Raw genomic sequence first — 21,128 nt, 5'->3', positions numbered from 1 at the left:
TCTTCCTGTTAAAGTTAAGATGGGTCTCTATTTTTTTGTTCTTGTTTGTAAATCATTCAGATGAATCAGAACCCTGACTATGTGAGTGAACGACACTTAAAAATATGAGGTTGGATGAAATATCACTGTATTTATGGCATAGAGTCTTGGTTTGACTGTACATAAGAACATCCCAGTACCAACACGTCTGAAAACAAGTTCACACTGCACACGTCTTTTCTTCTTTCTTTGTTTTCCTCAAATCCAACTTCCACTCTTTGTTTCTATTGCTTTCTGCTTCATGCACAAAGCAACCCCCAACAAACGGCACAAGTCCAAGCATTCAGATGCAGACATATCAATCGGCCTTGCATTATCTTGTGCCCACCCCTCCTTTTGCGAATGCGCATGGAGACACACGGGAACGCACTTAATACCTTGTCACATCTCCATTTCATAAAGTGCTGGTGGTGCTTAGCTCTGAACCGTGACGCCACAGTTTTGTTTCTTGCTCTCTGTTGTTTTTTTCTTCTTCTCCTCCTTTTTATTCTCTCTGCTCCTTGCTCGTTGTGGATTTTGATTAAGAGTAATATGTAAATGACACCGACTAAATGTAAAATCCCCGGGCAGGAAGGAAGTGCCAATTGAAATAGATGCTTCAGTGCCCATAGACAATTTGCTGGGCGGCTCACGGGGCGACCAACATAAAGTAGGGAGAGGAAGGCCTGAGCAGGGCTGTGACGCCGACTGTAACCGATATTTCTGCATATGTCTCCATTTTGTCAACTCTGATTATGTGAAGAGGAGTGGGGGGGAAAAGGGGGTCAGCTCGCCTGGCTTGTCACCCAAAGCTGTCCAGAAATCATTCATCATTCCCTCCTCCTCTTCCACCTCCCCTCCACCCCCTTTGGAGCTGAAGTAAATAACACGCACTTATTTCAATATTATCATATTAATGTTAAAGTTCAGCTGTCACCTAATGGGAAGACTTAATCAGACGTAGCATTTTAAGAGGCACACCGCCGCTCCCCCTCCTCCTCTTGATGTGCCTCAGCTCCTCTGGTTAGTGCCCTGCTGAAATCAGGATTTATGAGGGCTCTCCAGACTCAGGCTCTGACTGCAAACCCCTCTGACTACTTCCTGCTTTTTTTTTTTCTTTTTTGCATTTTATCATCGTCTGCGTAAAAGGTTGAGTTTTTATTGTAAACCTAACGTCTAAAGTCATTTAAAACCAGAGAGGCAGAACTGAGAGCAAAAATTATGTTCAGGATGCTTGAATGATTTCTCTCTACTCCCTCCACCCCGCACCACCCCTGTTAGTGAAATGTTCCCAGTTTTTTGATTAATCGTACATTCGTTTTTGATGTCACTTGCTTTGTCATTGCGCATGAATTGGAAAGGCAACAAAAGAAGTGGAGTTTACAAAAGACTTTTAAAAATAGGTAAGATTTTCCACTGATACAAGCCAGAGGTGGTTTCAAATATTTGTGTCCCTTTTTTGAAGCCGCTACATTTCGACTCAAGAGGATTTAACATTTACTTTCTAATGCAACTTCACATTTTTCTGCATCAAACTGAATGGAAAAAGTAAAACAAATGCAATGGAGATAATGTATTGTAAAAGGTTGGTAATTTTGGCTCTCATCAAGGCCACCGTGAAATAAGTGGAGTTTGTCTGATTGTGATTCACAGGATATAAAAGATTTTCCCCCTTTTTTGCTGATGTAGTGCACTATAACTAGCAGCTGTTCAAACTGTCCTTTAGGTCTTATGACTGTCACCCCTGCTGAGAAACAATTATTCACTCATTAAGCCGGCTGCCTTGGTTCAAGAAAGCCAATTAACTTTAAGACTCTGTGAATATCACTTATTGTAAGGAACATTCAGAAACATGTTTGCCTCTAAAAAGCTGTTGTTTTGTTCGAAAATAAAATGTTACAACTTTCAAACTGGGAAAAATCCTCTCTGCCAGTGAGGGTAATTGGTATAAAACACTGGGTATGGTTCTGTTAATTGGCTGTGTGGAATAAGGCCTGCAAATATAGACGCCGCTTATATTGTCTCCTCATACTGATTTGGTTACTTCTTAACAAAATTCAAGGTTTTTGTAATGTTAAAAAGTTGACCTTGTGAAATTATTAATGCTCTACCGTTAATGCAAAATGCATTGTAAAATTCAAGTGAAAACTACCAATCTACAAAAAAATATGTATGTATATAAATGTTGTTGTAACTTAATTGCATCATTGTGCACATCCCTAGAATATTTTTGACACATTTTAATTTATTTTAATATGTATTTTGAGTTCACACCTGCCATTCACCACAGTGAGTCTGACTGACCTGAAATCAGCTGTTCTTCTAGGACCAGAACATTTTTTCAAGTGTAAGGTTACAAATGATCCAAAAGTATTTGTTCGGACAAAGGTATCAGTTAGGAGAAGGCTACAATGTCTTGCAAACATATTTTCAATCACTTGAAATTTTGCATTTTTCATATTATAGTTTTGACAGTGTCGTTTTTTTTATTTTACAAATAAAAACTGGAAAATTGTAACGTGTATTTTTATTAAGCCCTTCTGAGTCAGTACTTTGTAGACCTGCCTTTCTTTTTGTCTCAACCAGTTTTGCACATTTGAAATTTCTGCAGACTTTCTTTGCAAAATAGCTCAAGCTGAGTCACTCTGTATCTGACCATATATACTGTATTTAAGTCTTGCCACAAACGCTCAACTTTAGGACTTTGACTGGGTCATTCCAATGAACGAAAACGTTCTGATCTAAACCATGTACTCTCAACTCTGGCTGTATGCTAAAGGACATTTTCCTACTCAGAGGGTGCTTCTTGTTCTCTAGCAAACCTTTGAGACCTTCACAGAACAACTGTAGTTATAATGAGATTAAATCACACGGAGGTGGACTCTAGATTATTTAGGAGGTAATTGATTGGTTTTTGGGTTGTTTAGAAACCAAAAACCAGTGCCCATTTACCCCGAGTTAGGGTAAATAAGCTAAATACATATGCACTTTGAATCATTCAGATTTTTATTTTTAAAAACATCAAATCATATATCATGTTTTTCTTCCACTTCACACTTTTGGCAAGAAAACATTGAGACCTGGTTAAAGTCTTAGAAAAAAAAAACTTTGAGTGGGTCCATTGTTTTGGATGAAAACAAACTTGAACTAGAAAGTTGAAGATGAGGAGGGATTTTCTGTTTCTGTGTCAGCATGACAGGAGCTCTAAGCTGGCTGTCTGCTGTTCCTGATTAAAAAGGCCATAGCCCCGACTAAGGCCTCTCTTGTTTCTGTGACATGTTGACACCAAGGCGTTCATAAATACAAGATGATTCTCTGACAAGAGTAAAATCCTTCCAGCTGATTTTCTGAACTCCTCCAGCATTTCACCCACCCATGGTCAGAACATTTGGGGTATGGGATGCAGCTCCACACCCAGTTAGGACCACTGGGGCTCCTGGCAACTTCACGGAAGCAGGACGGAGGGGGGGGTGATGGTTACAGTGAAGGGCAATGAAGCAGCAAGAGCAGGATGAGGGGGGAGAGGATGTATATTTTGAAGCTGAGGGGTTGTCTGCTCTCACTGGCAGCTGATCCCACATGCAGGTGGTCGACTCAGTCGCCAGGCAGATCAAAAAGTCAAGGCCCCGGGTGGACCTGCCTTTGAAATGGGAATGGGGTCTAGATATCAGACAGAAAACATAAGCAAGCTCACAGCCACAGAACAGCTCCATATTCATGGCTGGGACTGGCAGTAGCGACGGACGGGCAGGCAGGATGGACAGAACTTGGGCTCATTCTGTGCACTGATGAAGAGATCAGCCCATAGGATGATGTGAGGATGATGCTTACATGCCAATAGTGCTGCCCAGTTACCAAACCATGAACTTACTTTCTTCAGCTTCATTTTCATGTGGCCATTATTTCCTCTTTGGTTTTACATACTAGATCAGTGGTAAAAATTCAGCAAAAACATGGAACTAACTGAATATAAACAAGTCACAGAAAAACATCTAAAGAGGAGAGAAGTTCAAATTACCATGTATCATGTATCACAGATTTTATATATAAAAAAAACCTTTATCAGCTAGGATTTTCACAAGTCATTTTTCAAAATCCAGTAAAGTCCCAAGTGTTTTGCCCCAAGTCAAATCAAGTTTCAAATCTCTAATGGCTCAAATTAACAGTCTCTCATTAACTCACACAATCTAGCTGCCTATAAGACTGAATTTCTCTAATCAAATAATATATTGTTTTATCATAATTTAACTCATACAGTCATTTATTTAAGCACATTAATCAAGTAAACAATCTCTTATGAACTCTACTTTTGATAGTAAAGGGGTGAAATATTCCCACAAATAGCAAAAATCTACAAATACTTGAGATCCACTCGCTTATAGTTGCCCAATTTATACCTTTAAATCCTAAATGGAGCATCAGCGATCCAGCCAAAATCCAGTTGTTATGGATGAATGGAGAAATATATTTACTCACAGGACATTTAAAGAACTGTGTACAATTAAAATAAGCAAAAGTATCCAGCCGGAGATTTTAAATTTAGGACATAAAGGGTTAATTGTTCAAACACCAAATATGCCTTAATATGCTTTAGTGGAAGTCATCTTATCATAATATTATTTCAGGAGCTAACAACTAGTCTACCCACCACAGTCACCCCTAAGATGGCTCTTTAAATCTCTTGTTTGTAGCAATAAGATTGATTACAACCGCAGCCAAATATTCACATATCGTGTTGAAGTACTAAGTTATTCAGTGTCTTTTATGTAAGGTTTGTTTGGCCTATTTTGCATTTTATTTGTGCATTACACCTGAACACATCATGGCAGCCATTTTTTTTTGTCCCAAGTGTAGCAGATCATTCCTAGTGGATCTTCTTCTCTGATCTGCTGTCTGTGTGGCTGCCACAATAATTCCACATACTAAATGTGAACATGTTCGTTTTGCTTTGCAATTTGTTCATCCTGGCATCCTTTTCCATCGCACGCACACACCTTTTCCTGCTCCTCCTCACTTTTGGTTTATTCCTTTGGGTCAGTCCCACCTCTGCCCTTTCCCCTGTTCCCATCTCAGGAGACATCCTATTCGTGTTTGAGTTTTTAATGTCCAGTCTGCTTTTATTTTGGCAAAGAAGCACAGTATCAAAGTTTGAAGCATGTGTACTCCCTTGGCACTGCTTAGGTTAACTTTATAGTACATATCAAGGTGAGCGCAGCTGTTGTCTGATATGCTTAGAGAAACAGGGATAGGATGCTATTTTAGCTGTTAGAGGTGATTTTGTTGTTGTTTTTTGGTGATCTGATGACTGAAATTTTTTAAGGGTTTGATCATTATTCTTGCATAGCTGTTTGTGCTTTCTTTTCTAGTACTTTGCTGTATTTTTTGCTTTTATAGTAAAAGGGATTTATAGTGTTTGATAGTAATGGAGTGCAGGTGCAGTGCTGTATATTCAATATGATTGAGAAGTGACGTTTTGCAGCAATTTAATTTAAAAACTGAATTGTTTGTAGTTTGTAGTTAATCACAGAATGATGTATATTAAGCATCTTTCTGTTCATTTTTATTAAAATAGCTTACAGTTAATGAAAACTTAAAATTCAGCTTCTCAGAAAATTATATTGTATATGACCAGTTTAAAAAAAGGGATTTTTAATCCAAGCTATAGTCTACATAATCATGCGGAAGACTGCTGACATGACAGTTGTCAAGTAGTCTCCATGCGGCTGAGCCACTAGCAACTGACTATTCAGAGCAATAGTATTTAGCTGCAGACTGTTAACACCACTTCATTAGTAAGACTCAAAATCACCCTAGGGCTCCACCGTCTGAAACCCATTCTGGTTTGTAAATACCAGTAACCTATGCACACTTCTAAGCTGTGTACAGGCTGAGAAACAATAAATAATTTGACAACTTATTAATGTGATTTGTCATAAAAGTGTGGGTCAAGAGTAGAGTAAATGTTAGGTTTAGGTTTAGTTTACATATTGGAGCATGAAAGTAAAGTATTTTTGAACTCCAAAAGAGCCGACAGTGGTGCCTACAGCTGTATACTTCTCAACCGGATTATGTATCCAAGTGTTGTATCAATGGAAAAATTAGTGGAAGGAAAAGTGTAGGGGAAAAAAGGTGAACAAGCAGCAGGGATAACCACAACCTTGAGAAAAATGTGAACCAAAAGTAATTCAAACATAGTTTTTACCCCTATATTGTAAGTCATGGCCTTTGAAATCACATTTGTTTTTGTTGAGGTAACATTGTGTTTATGATAAATCTTCACACTTTTTTGCAAAATAAAAACAACCTAATTTATGTAAAAGGACTTACAAACAAAGACAAATTTTTCAGCTTTTTAAATATCCTTCATATTTAAATATCCTTTATTGATGGGTCTAACTTAATTTTCAAAAATTTCTCAAAGGAATGTGGCTGAATGCAAATATAAACTGTGTGGCCTCTTCCTAAAGGCATCAAATAAAAACAAAAACAAACCAATAAATTTGATTTATTTTGAAATACCTGTTTAGGTTTTAAATGTCAGATAAGTGTGCAGTCTGCAGATAGACGATACTTTTTATTATTCCTCTGTGTCTGTGGCCACAGGCTGCTGCTGGGACAATGACAGGGTGCGCCTCAGCCTCATTACTCACTGCTCCAGAGTCAAACAAGCACCGCTGCTTACTGTTTCTCTTTCTCACTCTCCTTCCCGCTCCATCGCTGTCTTTTTCTCTCTTTCTACACCTCGCCCATTAGAGAGTGCTGATGGGACGTTTTTTGCAGGAAGAAAAAGATGCACACAAGCCTGAGCTGTAGAGTAAGGGGTTGTTGACAAGGGCAAAGACGTGTTGTTGTTTTATATAACGCATGCATTAGTCTGTTGAGGCTTGAATTGCTTCACTGACTTGCAAAGCCCCCTTTTTCCCTGAATTTATAGTGGGCATCCTTTTTTCTTCCAAGGTTAGTTCCAAGTGAGTGCAATGAAATATTGCTTCAAAATTCATCTTTGTAAAAAAATCCAGGATTTAATATGGGCAGCAAACTTTAAATACAGTACAAAATATTTGCTTTACCCCTTCTAAGGCAATTTGCATTTCAAGTTAAAGCAAAGCAAGCAGAAACTTTGGGCATATTTTGAGTTAGACTCTTTTATTGGTACAAGTATCTCTCAGCTTGTCCAGGAACTCGTCTTCAAAGCTAAATCTCAGTATTTCAACAACAACAACAAAAAAAAACAGACTTTGTGCCATCACTTCTCCAATTGCTCAGGGGTCATCTTGTTCCGACATAGAGGTGATGCTTCGTTGGACCTCACTAACACCGTCCGAACCGATGGAGTTTCTATATTTTCCCTCCACACTCCTTTAACCCTGACAGACTGTCGTTCTGACGAGATGACTGGAGATCAGTGGCGCTCTCATCCCTTGAAGTGGCTCCAGGTGTCACTCCAAGGGTACCCGCCCTTTTTGATCTGCCGTCAAGCTCCTGTCGGGCCACGGCACCCTCTGATTTCCCCGTCAGAAGGGAAAGAGGTTTTCCTGTCCAAAAGTTCCACCTCTTACTTTTGAGTGATGGGAAGGGTGAGGAATTGGCAGATGTGGAGCACATCGTCCCCATAATCATTTGTGGAGCTGGGCTTCTTTCCAGTTGTAGATATTGCCTAGTTCGAGTTTAGCAGCTATAGGGAATCCTCTTGACACCTCCACCACCCATGGGAGCACTGTATAGGAATGATCCTGATTTGATGTCCCAAGCCCTGACAGTTCGCAGAACAGAAGAAAGCAAAATAAACATCAGATGAAACCAAAACATCCTCAATGATCATGCTGTGGGCCTTGTCTTGAGAACAAAAAGCATCCTCTCAGACATCTTCAGATGCTGTCCAAAGGAGGTCCCTGTTATTACTGAGGTGCTGCACAAACAAAGAGGGGAAGATAAAACAAAATGGAGGAATAGAAGTGTATATCTTCTCAGCGAACATAGATGCTGGTTTCCTTCCTGCCTTTTGTTTTATTATATCCCTTATGTTATCCCCTCCTACTGTGAGCTTCTGTAGAAATTACAGGTGAGCTCTCAGTCTGTGGCAGGCCCAGCCTTTCGTCTAGAGGGGAAAAGATAGTGGGTATGAGTGGGGTTGTGGGTGGAGGGGCTGAGAAGGAGAGGAAGAAGAGATTTGTGCTTTTGCAGTAGTGCTGTGTTGTTTGTTGAGCGCACCCTTCCCTTTGTCTGTCTGGCGATAACTTATTCAGCACAGGACCATTCATCCAGGGGTTGAGCGCAGGCGTCCGTCAAGACAGAAAATAATGAGGCGACAGCAGCGCAGAGGATAGCTTTCACCCTCTGCATACCCTCCCCTCACTCCCCTCCGTCTCCTCCTTCTAGCCTCCCATTATCAGCTGATTTAAATAGGTAATAGGGGGCCTTCTCCAGGACATTTTGAAGCAATTAGAACCTATCACATTGTCTGTTCTTTGACTCCTTTTTCCTCCCAGCATGCCATCATAGATACTTCTGGGCAGGCTTTTGCCACAGCTTCCAGGAATTTTGTGGAATGCCGCTTCATCAATAAAAGCTTGTTTTGAATAGAGGAAAAAAAGGCAGCTGTGGTGTGGTGCATAGTTTTGCAGTAGTGTCACTCGGACAATTTACTGTGATGATGTATGTTCCTTTTGTTGTTGTACTTATGTTAATATATTTAAACCACATGTATAAAGTCTACACACCCCAGTTAAAATGTCAGGTGGTTGTGATTTAAAAATAAATGCACAATCAATCCACTCAGATCTTAACTGCCATTAATCCAGAAGGTTTGCAGCTTTAACTGCTGTGACTCTTCTGGGAAGGTGTTTTCTAAAGTTGAGGAGGGAGTTTATGGGAAACTTTGATCATTCTTCCAGAAAAATTTACATATTGTTCCTTTATTCTTAAGTTATTTCCTTCTGTTGTCTGTACACCATGACCACTTGAAAACCAAAGCCAAATTCCTTGTTTGTGCACACAGTATTGGGCAGTAAATCTGATTCTGGAGTGCATTTGTGTGGTCAGACACTGATGTTGGACGAGAAGGTCTGGCTCACATTCTCTGTGTTCTGTGAGGCTGAGGTCAGTCAAGTTCTTCCACACAAAACCTGCTCATCCACATCCTGATGGATTGGAGCTTAAAATTGTCCAAAATGTCTTGGTGTGTGGATGCATTAAGAGTTCTTCTCACTGGAACTAAAAGTCCAAACCCAGCTCATAAAAAACAGCTCCACACCATAATCTCCTCTCCACCAAACTCTAAACTTAGGACAATGCTGTCAGGCCATATTCCTGGCAACTGGTAAATACAGAGTCATCCATCGGGTGGCCAAACAAAGACGTATGATTCCTCAGAACAGAGAATATGTCTTTATTGCTGTAGAATCCTGTGGCAACACGTTTTACAGCCCTAATATTCGGCATTATTGGTGGTGTAAGGCTTGGATGCAACTGCTTGACCATGGAAACCATTAAATGAATTGCTCTATGCATGATTGAGTGAATTTGAAGGCCACGTAAAGTTTGGAAGTCTGCACTGGTTGATTGGTAGAAAGTTGGAGACCTCTGCACACTCTGCGTCACTCTGTGATTTTATGTTCCCTCCCACTTTGTAGCAGAGTTGCTGTCATTCCCAGTCACCCAATTGGCTGTGGTACATCCTGTAGCGAGGAGATTTTCTTACTGCAGTCATTGCATAGGTGGGATTCTAACACCATAACACACTGGAGTTCACAGAGCCCCTGAGAACAAGCCATTCTTTCACAAATATTTGTAAAAGCAGAGTGTGTACCTAGATGCTGGATGTCATACATTTGTGGCCAAGGAGATGATGGGACCACCTGAATGAACTGTTTTGGATCTGTGAGAAGATGCTTTTGGCAAAATAGTGTTTATCCTGTAAAAATTCAACAAAAATATAATAATAGAAAGCTGGTGTTAAGTTTGCTGAGTTTATAACTGGACCAAAATGCAGACAGCAGAACAGGATTATCATTGCATTCATATTTTAATGAAGATAAATGAAAATGTACATAAAATGAAGCTGCAAGATGACGACAAAAACATAGACGTCAATGGAACTAACCATCCAAATAAACGGGTCATAACACCCGGGCAATATTTCTCAACCCTGCACTTCAAAAGTTGTGCAAATCTAATAAAATCTGAAGATATCTGTCATTTTCAGACCTCCTTAGGTGACCGTGCAAAGTTTCAGTCAAATCTAGTTCTGACCTTTTTGGGCTATTCCAAATCTTTGTTGGTTTTTTTTTTTTTGGGGGGGGGGGGCATTTTAACACATATTGGTGCTAAAAAATAAAATCCTTCTTTATCTTTAGCTTTCTCGCAGGCTCCTAACGAGTTCGGTGTTAGCTATCAGCGATCAGCAAATATTTTGTACTTTTCATGATTTCATCCACATTGAAAAAAGTCTAGTTCTAGTTTTCTGTCTAATGATAGAAAACCCCAGGGTGTAATGCTGGCACCGCCATATTTTACTGTTGGTTTTGAGTTGTTTTGGTTATGAGCAGTGTTACATTTTACTGTTAGTGGTGTTGCTCTTCTTTGCAAGGGTGCAAATGCTTGAAATATTTAGAAAAGCTCAAATTTTTACTTGTCTTAATATTTTCTTCTAGCTCATCAATCATTTACTGTGCCTCTGTATGTGTGTTTCTCATCCTCGCTGCCCCCCAGGATGGTGCAATGAAACAAAGGCAGAACATTGTTGCAATGTTGTTGATGGCATGAAAGATATTCTTTATCACAACTGGGCAAAACAATAAAACACAATCACAATATTTTTTTTTTTCTTTAAGAAAGTTTAAAGGTTTAAAGGAAAAACATTTGTAGACAACAGGAGCTCCTGTAAAATACTTAAACATCACATTGGTCCTGCTTCCAAGCAAAACACCCTCTAACCTTGAGCGCTTTTATACAAAACACAAAAATTGGATTTATATTGTATTTCTGTGCTTCAATACCAAAGCCTGGAAGGCAAAAGGCCAGACCCACCCATCCCTTAGTTTGGTTTGGTGATGTTGTGAAGGCATTCCATGATGTCTAAAACACAAGAGGTCTTATTTAACAAATACTGAAGAAAAGCACTTTCAACATGTCTTATTTGCCAAAATCCAATCTTCAAATTCAATCTCAATCTTGTTTGAATTCTTTCTATTGTCATATGAAAATTGGAGTGATTCATTCCTGACAGAAGTGTCACCGATTAAAAAAGATACAGCAGAAGGGAGGAATAACTGAATCGAAGAGCGGAGCTTTTGCCTTTTTGTTATTGATTCACATCATCATTGTTGTTTTATTCAACAGATTTTATTACCCTGTGAAAGTAAAAGATGCCATTCAGTTTTGTCATTTTAAAAGAACCCTTTAAAGTGTTAAAGCACGCTTGTTTTCTTCCTTGTTTGTTCAGGTTTTGTGTGGCTTTTTCTCAGTTTTGAATTAATCTTCAAATAAATGCTAAAATTTTGATCAATTAATCTTGTAGTGATTGCTGCAAGATTAAATGCTATTACAAAAACTAAGGAAGTAATTCAGATTATGGAAAAAGAGACTCATCCAGTCGCTCTTATCATTTGCACGTAGTTTCTTCAGGATTTGAAAAAGCAATTGTTAGTGTGAGAAGGATAATAGGCCAGTAATACTTTTGTCTAAAAAGATTTAATTTATTTTTATTCTTTGCATTTGGCCCAGACTTTTCTTTGTCCTGATAATAATTGAGTTATTTTCTATAAATAGTTTATAGAAAAGAATTATTTTTCTCAGACTATTATTTGGCCTTTGGTCTGTAATTGGTGAAACTTCATAATAATGTAGATTCTTGAGATCTTTGTTATAAATTCATTCTTTGAGTGTTGAACTCTGCTCTCTCTTTGGCAGTGCTTGTTGATAATAGGATGTATTCGCAAACATATATGTTGAAAATGTATTCTTATTACTTTGTCTTTGTAGAATGCTTTTCTGGTTAAATGTTTTTGCAAACATTAGTTCATCACTCTTGCAAGATGACTTTAGAGTTGGTGTTATGGTAGAATTAAGGGAATAATTAAAGACACACAATCTTTAAAAAATGTTTACGACATAAGTTGGAAATTTTATTGATGGATTAGTTTGAAAATATTGCTTGTAACCACAGCTGTATGTGGTACATCAACCGTGTAAAGAATCATATCAAAATAAACAGCAGAAATTGCGCTCATGTTTTCTTGGTGCTAATCTAGCTTTTTTAAAATGTTGAAGCTCTTTTTTGTTTGATCTTGGTCTTAGTTTTAGGCTGATAAAAGGCCTACGTACCTTGCCACTTTATAATGTGGCACATTTTTATTATAAATTTTTCTTCCATCTGTCCTAGCACAGACTTAAGAGAAGAATGAGAGTAGTTACACCAGTTCTGGTAGTGACAAAATTACAAAAAGTGCCACAAGTACTTGCATTGCTTTAACATTGTAGCCAATTTAATAAAAAAAATAATTAATTAAAAAAAAAACAGTTTTAACCCGTGTAAACTTTGAGAGCACGTTTTAATTTAGTTTTATTCATTGTCACTTGACTGAGATGTAGTTTAGTTTTGGTCACAATTTAGCCATCTGTAGTGTTTTTAGTTTTAAATCTATTTTTTGTTCATCTTACTGCATTTTTAGTCATCCCCCTCAAACATTTTTGCCTCGTTTCAGTCATTTTGATTAATAATTCTAATCCTACTGTATTAATTTACATTTAGCTCATTTTTATTCGGAAAATATCTTCAAAAACTGAGGAAAAAAATTCAACAGAATTTACCTTAGTTTATTGAGATAAACCTTAATATGCACATTCCACTCTAAAGTTGGAAATATCTGAATATTTTCTATAAGTTGTATAATCTACAGGTAATCCCAACCTAAATTAAACTATTTTTCTATTTGTATGTTTTTCACTTTGTTTAAGCATCTCTAATTTAAACGTAACATTCTCATTCCAAACGGTTGACCATTAAAGTTAGCGTAACTTTTCAGGTGTTAATAGACACAAAGCAAGTGGATAGCTTGATTCTCTCAAAGTGTCTTTGTTGGCAAAAACGGCTAAGAAATTTGTTAAAGTCAAGTGCATTGCATACTGAAGCTGTTGGCCTGGCTTGGGCTTTTGGGGAGTGTACCAGCATTGCACTGCTGGTAATGACAGGTTCCATGTTGCCCGTGGCTTGTGGCCCATTGCACTGTTTGTTTGGAGAGTGTTGCTCGGCCGTGAAGTGCTTGCCCAGCTGGCAGAGACGCCGTGCCCCATTGGCCCCAACGGCTGGCTTCTTTTTGGACCACACCAGCCAGGCAGACTGGCATTCAGGAGGCTGTGGGGGAAAGACACGGAGAAGGGAGGGTGTGACTGAGGGATGGGAGCTGTTGGCTGTGCACCTCGGTGCTAGATCGGGCCTGCAGCCAGCTCTAGAGAAGATTTCCTTGCTCACACCATAGTCTTCGCGTCTCTTTGGCGACAGGGATCACAGTTTGCACCTAAAGGGTCAACATCATCCCATTGTGACCTGCCTCAGCATGAAGATCCATGCTCACAGCACAACTCTGAAAACCCTTTATAGGCCTTTTTTATTTGTATTTATTTGTGAGCTAGCAATATTATTGTGACTGGTCAAATTTTATAAAACACATTAATGTCTATTTTTTTGTTATTTGCTTGTAAAATTAAATGTTAGGGCTACTAAAAAACAAGATATATGACAAAAGTTATTGTAAAAGAAGTAATTAAAATTTCTAGAAATGTAGCTTAAAAAATAATTAGTTTCATATACTGTTTATGACTTTAAATTACCAAGATCAAATCACATAACAAATTGTACTTTTAAGTCTACCTCTATCCCAAACTTTCCACCTTCCCGCCCTCAAAAACCTATGGTAGTGATCCCTGACTATTACTATTATTATTTGAGTGTACAAGCATTTGTACCAGATCAATTACACAGGGCACATTAACAGCACAAATGTCATTAAAAATTATATAGCTTATTTATTTATTTATAAAGAAATGTTTAATAAGTTCTTGTAGTAATTATAGCATAAATTAGCTTGACTATTATAGTTTTTGTGGTTTTGTGTGATTTTTTAAAAGAAAATTCATGCCCCTACTCTTATGGATTGATCCTACCCCCAACTTTTGGAACCAGTGTAATATGGTGTCTTCTATCTGATATACTAGCCGGTTAGGTTCTATTGTATCAGCGATGCAATAGAACCTAAAGATGGCTATGGATGAAAGATGTTCTCACAGTTTGAGAGATTTAGAGAACCTTTGCAAGCCAAAGAAAGCAAATTTTGTCTAATCAAAAAAGGGGTCTGCTACAAGACTCCTTACAACCCCAGAAAATTTTGCCTTAAGTGATATCTTAATCTGTAAGCTAATCTGGATACAAATTGCTACAGCTGTCACACAGCTGCCTCATTCTTGCCTGTTAGATGCAGGGAACATAAGAAAAATATCCAGTTCTTCCTAGAATAACACTGAATTCTGAAATTCAGAGCAGCTCAGCATTTAGAGCCATCTTGTTTGTTTTCTAAGAGTTTGCTGGGTCCCTTGCATACATCCTGTTAGCCATTGTGTAAACCATAGCCCCCCTTACCCCACATTCTGATGGCGCCATGACTAACATTGCTTCACTGTTACAAGGAAGTTGTGAGGACACTGATGTCTTGGCCTTGCATCCTAGTGTCATTTTCCCAGCCTGTTTGTGGAGCCCGCCAATACCCTCATTCTCCTCAGCTGACCTGACTGCATCATGGAGTATCACACACATGTGAGGAGCTTGATATTCCAGCCAGCAGCAAATGTTTTCCTGCTGTATTTGTCCTCTGTCCTGGCTCGTGTTTAGGCTCTGTTGTGCGGTTGTTTTTCCCTAAGCCTCTAGGCTAGGACTCTCATTTTGTTTAACAAGACGTTGACGTACACTCATCCCATCTAAAAGTTCCCTCGTGGTGGAGCATTTAAAAAACAGACTAGACATAAACCATTTCTAAACACTGGTTTCATTTTACCGATCTTTAATTACATCGTAGCAACCGAGGTACAGAATTGAAGCAAAGCACCATGTTATCAAAGCATATAATAGCGAAGGATACCACAGCTGAAAGCCAGTGGGTTTGGAAAAGAAAAAAATATCAGACATAAAAAATACTTAAGAAATGTTAAGGTGTTAAGAGCCCGCAGATTTCTAATACTGTCTTCATGATTTTTGTCATTTTGTTTTAAAATGTAGTGTATGATTATAGCTTTGTAATTAAAAAAAACAAGCCACTGTTCATTCACTTGCTTTCATGAAGTCCTGCATACAACCCTACGAAAAAAGTATTTTCAGATTTTCTTTTCATAAAAACCATATAAACCCAATGTGAAAACATAGCTGCCCTAATAACTAAACCACGTGCCAACAAAGTATTTGCTTTAAGTGTTTTTAAACCACTGTGGAATAATTTTACCCCTTATTACTTCTATGAACGTTTTAGTTGTGCCACATTGAAGCATTTTCTCTCATTACCCCATTTATGCAACATAAATTGCGTTTAAGTCCAGTCTTAAGTTGCACCACTCCAAAACTTTTTAATCATTGTCCTTCTGCATAACCCAAGAATGTTTGAGCTGAAGATTACTAACTGATTTCCTGACTGTGTTCATAGGAATTTTATGGTAAATGTTCTGGCAAAATTAATTTTCTTTTCAATGACCCTGACTATTACAGTACTACTGCCAAGTTTGGCTGTAGGGGGCTTGTTTCTTTTCTGAAAAGCTGTGCTAGTTTTGATGTAACTGGACAAATAACTTAAAACTTCTGCTGTCATCAGTTCAGTCGATTATAATGACATTATAATTATTTTTGGCAAATCTCAGATTGGCCTAAGCGCGGGTTTTTGATCGGTACACCTTTGAACTCTCCCATGAATCTGTTCTTTCCCAGTCTGTTTCATTTGGTTGAATGTTATTCTCTGACCTTAACTAAGCAGACAGATACAGTGCTTTAATTGTTCTGGGTTACTTTGTGACCTCCTAGATGAGTTGTTTGGCACCCTTGGAGTAATTTTGGTTGGTCAGCTGCTCTTGGCAGGGTTCAATTCATGTTTTATGTCTTCCACTTTGGTTTGCAGTGTCCCAAAGCCCTAGAAAAAGCTTTAAGTTGCTGTCTAGACTAATAGTTGACATTTGGTTCTCATTTTCCATTGCATTTATATAATTAAAGACATGATGTGTTTTTTTTTTTATAATTTTACATGCCTTATGTTGTCAGCCAGGCTATGTTTAAGGGATTTCTTAATTGTACAGGTCTGGCAGTAATCAGGCCTGGGTGTGGCCAGTGAAATTGATTGCATCTTTCTAGAAAAGTTGATTCACAGTTTAACAAGGGGGTACAATTACCTTTTCACATAAGTACCGTATTTTCCACACTATAAGGCGCACTGCATTATAAGGCGCACCTTCAACGAATGGCCTATTTTAAAACTTTTTTCATATATAAGGTGCACCGCATTATAAGGCACACAGAATAGACACTACAGTAGAGGCTGGGGTTACGTTATGCATCCATTAGATGGAACTGCGCTAAAGGGAATGTCAACAAAATAGTCAGATAGGTCAGTCAAACTTTATTAATAGATTACAAACCAGCGTTCTGACAACTCCGTTCACTCCCAAAATGAATAAACAGCTATTTTATTATTTTTCCTGAGGTAAAGTCAGTGACGTGGTATTCGTTCGTGTGCGGATGGAGAGATTACATCTTTTCATAAACCGAAAGCACCAAGAAGGACCGCCTCTAAATTCATTGATGTTAAGTTCGCGTGTTAGCGCTGTTGCCTTCATTCGAATAGTGATTGTACTGACACTTCTGCTTGCTGCTCTCTGTTCAACAACCCACTGTTCGAGTTTGTCTTCCAACTGTAGCCATCTCGCTTTGTTCCCTCGGAAACTCTGTTTAGTCTTATTTACTTGGCGCAGGTCATCTTGTTGCTTCCTCCACTTCCGCACCATTGATTCGTTCATGTTAAATTCTCTCGCTGCTGCTCTATTTCCATGTTCTACTGCGTGACTGATCGCCTTGAGTTTAATCTCTGCATCGTAAGCGTGTCCTTAATAGGAGCCATTTTGGGCTCTTTACACAAACACACAAATGGAAATGAAACGGCACGCTTCACGCAGTCATATATCTCAGCATGCACCGCACGCTTCTTCTTCTACGGGGGAAAATGAAGTCGGCGACTGCTTACTGTAGTTGCGAGACCTGTTGTGGCTCAATATTGGTCCATATATAAGGCGCACTGGATTATAAGGCGCACTGTCGGCTTTTGAGAAAATTGAAGGGTTTTAGGTGCGCCTTATAGTGCGGAAAACACAGTACACTAAGGTGGTTTGGATGGATTTCTCCCCTTAATAAATGCAATCACTATTTGAAAAAGTGTTTTTATGTACAGTATTCAATCGGATTATCTTCATGTGATGTTAAAAACTAATTGATCAAAAACGTTTGAGAAAAAATAATGAATCACTGTTGTGACACTGTTACTAATTAAACTATCTTATTTATTTTACACCTTTCTTTAATTTCTTTTTCTCCCCATGTAACTCCATTGCTCACATTTTTAGTTTATCTTCCAGTGACAACCCACAGTCAAATAATTGTAGGTATACAAACCACGGGGTTGCATTCCCGTTACACAGACTCTCGGTGTATTACGATGTCATGAAGAGTGTCATTGTAGCCCAGAGCGATAGACAAGCCTTCTTCCAGCTCTGTGACAAAGGCCTCAGTGAGGTCGTGACCAAGGCCAAGACTATCAGTGCTATTAGTCTAGCGGGGAAACACTATAACAACGTACCCTGTCAAATAATGGTGTCAACAGTGGGATTGTGCAGCTTCATTTGTGTAAGGAATGTCCCTGTTTTAATGGTGACTTGTCGCTGTCTATAGACTCAGTAGGTCAGATTCTGCCATGTTTCTCTCTGCCTATTGTGCTTTTGAATTGATTTTACCATCTATAAGCTATACAAGGATTTAATATTTTTACTTTCTATAAACTTTCCAAAGTCATAAAGGTCAGTTGTGAGGGATAGATAGCCTAAAGACATAGGTGTGGGTGAAGACATGGTGGCTTTTTCCCCTTCCTCTGACAACTTGTGCTTTACTTTTTTATTTTGTTTTTTTTTTTGTCTTATCAGAAACTGTACTCTACTCTTGAGTTTATGGTTTAGGTCAAGTTCTGGCATCAACATTAAGCATTTCACATAAATCCTATTGTTAGTGCACACATTGCTAAAAAGCTTTCAAAAATGTATAAGTTGTTTATATAAGTTGTTCTTATTGAATTGTTTCTGATTCTGATAGCAGTTTAGAAACCTAAAATAAGATTTTTCTTTTGTTCTGAATATATTATAACAATTAATTATTATAGTATATATTTAATAATACAACATATTTGAGTCTATATAAGAGAAATGGCAAGTGGTTTGTTCACACAGTATGTTTCCACACTGAAGGCTTATAAATTCACACGTGAATTTTGATATTTGCGTTAAATTTTCCGCTGCCGTGACGTACCCTCTGAGTTTCCACACTTCTTTCTCCTGACTTACTGGATAAAATGGTTTCTTTGGCTTCTATCTGCTCCTCTGGTCAGAGTATTGCTTCCCCCTCTCTTTGCTGCTCCACATCTTTCTCCCTCTTCGAACAGTAAATGTTAAGATCCAGGAGTGGATCAATGGCTCTTATCCTTTGATGTGCCGAGACGCATTACGAGAGGTGAGTTCTAATTGGAGCAGAGAGTTAAGGATCGATGTTGGGTGTAATTGCCTGACACAGGGATGGGTGTGAGACTTTATTATCATTAATATTTAGACATAATGTGGGTGGACTCGGCCCAGGCTAAATGTACAACAACCGTACAAACCTTTGATCTCTGGAGGTAAGCAGATCGATGGGAGTTTGTTGAGGAGTGGTCAAACAAGAAGAGATGGTGGAAGTGGCTGGCTGGATGCACAAGTTAAGAAGAAGATTTTTCTTTAATTTTAGCCTTTTATACAATTTAAAAGGCTGCAGTAGATCTTAACAAGAACATAAATGGGCGCAGAAGGTTAAGTTTGGTTAATAATTAAGGTTATTTGTTTTACAATTTCGAAATAGAAATAAATCCTTCAGCGTTAACCCTGCCTTTGCCCTTTTAATTTACTATCATTAATTTAAACATAATTTGGTCAAGGTTCCTTCTCATTCAGAGGTCCTCATATCTGGAACAGTTTGCTATCAACATTAGTATTAATATCATAGAGTTTTTTATTCCCAGGTGAAACAATACAAAAACAAGTAGTGAACTCTGATTTATACAGGCCTATTTAGAGGTGAAGTACTATAGTTTTCTCTAATATGCACTTTCATCATTTTTTGTCTATAGTCATAAAAATTCACCATATATGTTTGTGTGTATGTGTGTGTGACAGGAATCTTTCATTTTAATTTAGGTGTTTTTTAGCCAAGGACTGGGTTTGTAAATTAGCCAGTATGTACAAAACAATAGTTGCTCTGTTTTTACATGTAACACTTCTTTATTGTGCTGTTCTTGAAAAATGAAGAAATACTTGTGTTTACCTTTTTGACAAGGTCTATTGTTTGGGAATTGTAACCAAATATGATGTAGGACGAGTCCTTAAGGGAATCTGGGTGCTACCTTGGTGTCACCAAACACAAGTCAATGTTACCTAATATTTTTGGATAAAGGAGAGAAATGAGACTGATGGAACTTTCTCCGTCTAACAGCATGACCAGAGGGAGCAGAGAAGATCCCCACAGAGGAGGTTGAGGGCACACTGAAACTGTGATGCTGTTATGTTTCCTCCCAGTGCTGTCTCTGCCTCTGTTTTTGTCTCAAAATGGTTCCCCAAGGACTGATACCTTAATCATTGTACTTAGCAGACAAAGATGGGTAACAGGTTGCACAAAAACAGGTGTGTTAGCTTTCACGTGTGTGACCTGTTGTCTGATATTGGACAGGCTAGGGAGAATCCGTCCAGGAACCAGGTCATTGGGATCGCTGATTCTCCAATGAGATTGAAATTTGAAGTAGCTCTCATAATTTTCACATAATATTTTAGTGTGCTTTCATTAATCTAAAATCTAGAAGTGGGGTTTTCCACCAAAGCTCTAGTGCTTAACAAGGGCTGGTGCTAGAGCCATTTCTTTACTGGTTTGTATCAAATTACAAGCTTGGTTTTCCACAGCCAGCGTGGAGCCACATCATTCATCGCCAAAACATTTCTTCTTGTAAATGTTTAACACACTCTGTCGCATACAGTGAAAAAATACAAATTATATACTGCTGCATTGAATTTTTCTTGTGTTAACACATGTTCATCTGGTCACTGAAAGGGTTTATGGGTTACCAAATGGGTAACCAAATATCCAAATTTCAAACAATACTCAACAAAAAAAACATTATACTATGTTCCTTCAGACCACCAATAACTGTTTCTTGAATGAAAGTCCCTATCTTTTATTCACATATTTACTAACTCAGAAGTGACACCAAGTGGCTACACAAACAACACAACAAACCTACAAAAAACATAAACACAAAATACAAAAACTAAATAAATATAGCTCCTACATCTCCAACATGTAGATCACTCTGTGGAGTTCAAAACAACTTTTAAAGCAAGATTTATCAACACCACTGACTCAGTTAATATAACAAAAAGTACAGATTTTAGAAATTGGGTTATTAATGGTCTTTCAGGTGGAAAATAATCTATCAGTGCATTAACACACTTAAATAACATGATAAAATAAATATTGGGAACATATGAGATGGTGAGCTTGTGTTATTACTACAACTGTCAGTTGTATTGGCTGTTTTTGTCAGCCAATACAACTGACAAAAACAGTTTGTCAGTTGTATTCAAAAGTGAAAATAACCCAGGGGTATTAAACATGGCCTGGCCTTCCAGCTCCTAATGAAGGCTGTTGTTTTTTATGGTTCAACAAAGACTTGGTGCTGAAATAGCACCAATTTAAGTGTACCAGAGTTGGTACTTGCACCAGTGGAAAAACAGATAACTAGTGC

At 38.2% G+C, this 21,128-nt stretch overlaps 1 protein-coding gene across 4 annotated transcripts in view; it reads left to right on the top strand.

The window, feature by feature from the left end:
* Positions 1 to 21,128, top strand: part of vti1a (vesicle transport through interaction with t-SNAREs 1A) — a 144,077-nt gene that overhangs the window by 97,796 nt on the left and 25,153 nt on the right. The gene's annotated exons all lie outside the window — the stretch shown is intronic.

Source organism: Xiphophorus hellerii, chromosome 10, assembly GCF_003331165.1.
Source record: "Xiphophorus hellerii strain 12219 chromosome 10, Xiphophorus_hellerii-4.1, whole genome shotgun sequence".
In the NCBI taxonomy this organism is placed as follows: domain Eukaryota; kingdom Metazoa; phylum Chordata; class Actinopteri; order Cyprinodontiformes; family Poeciliidae; genus Xiphophorus; species Xiphophorus hellerii.
This window is presented reverse-complemented; position numbering and strand designations above follow the sequence as displayed.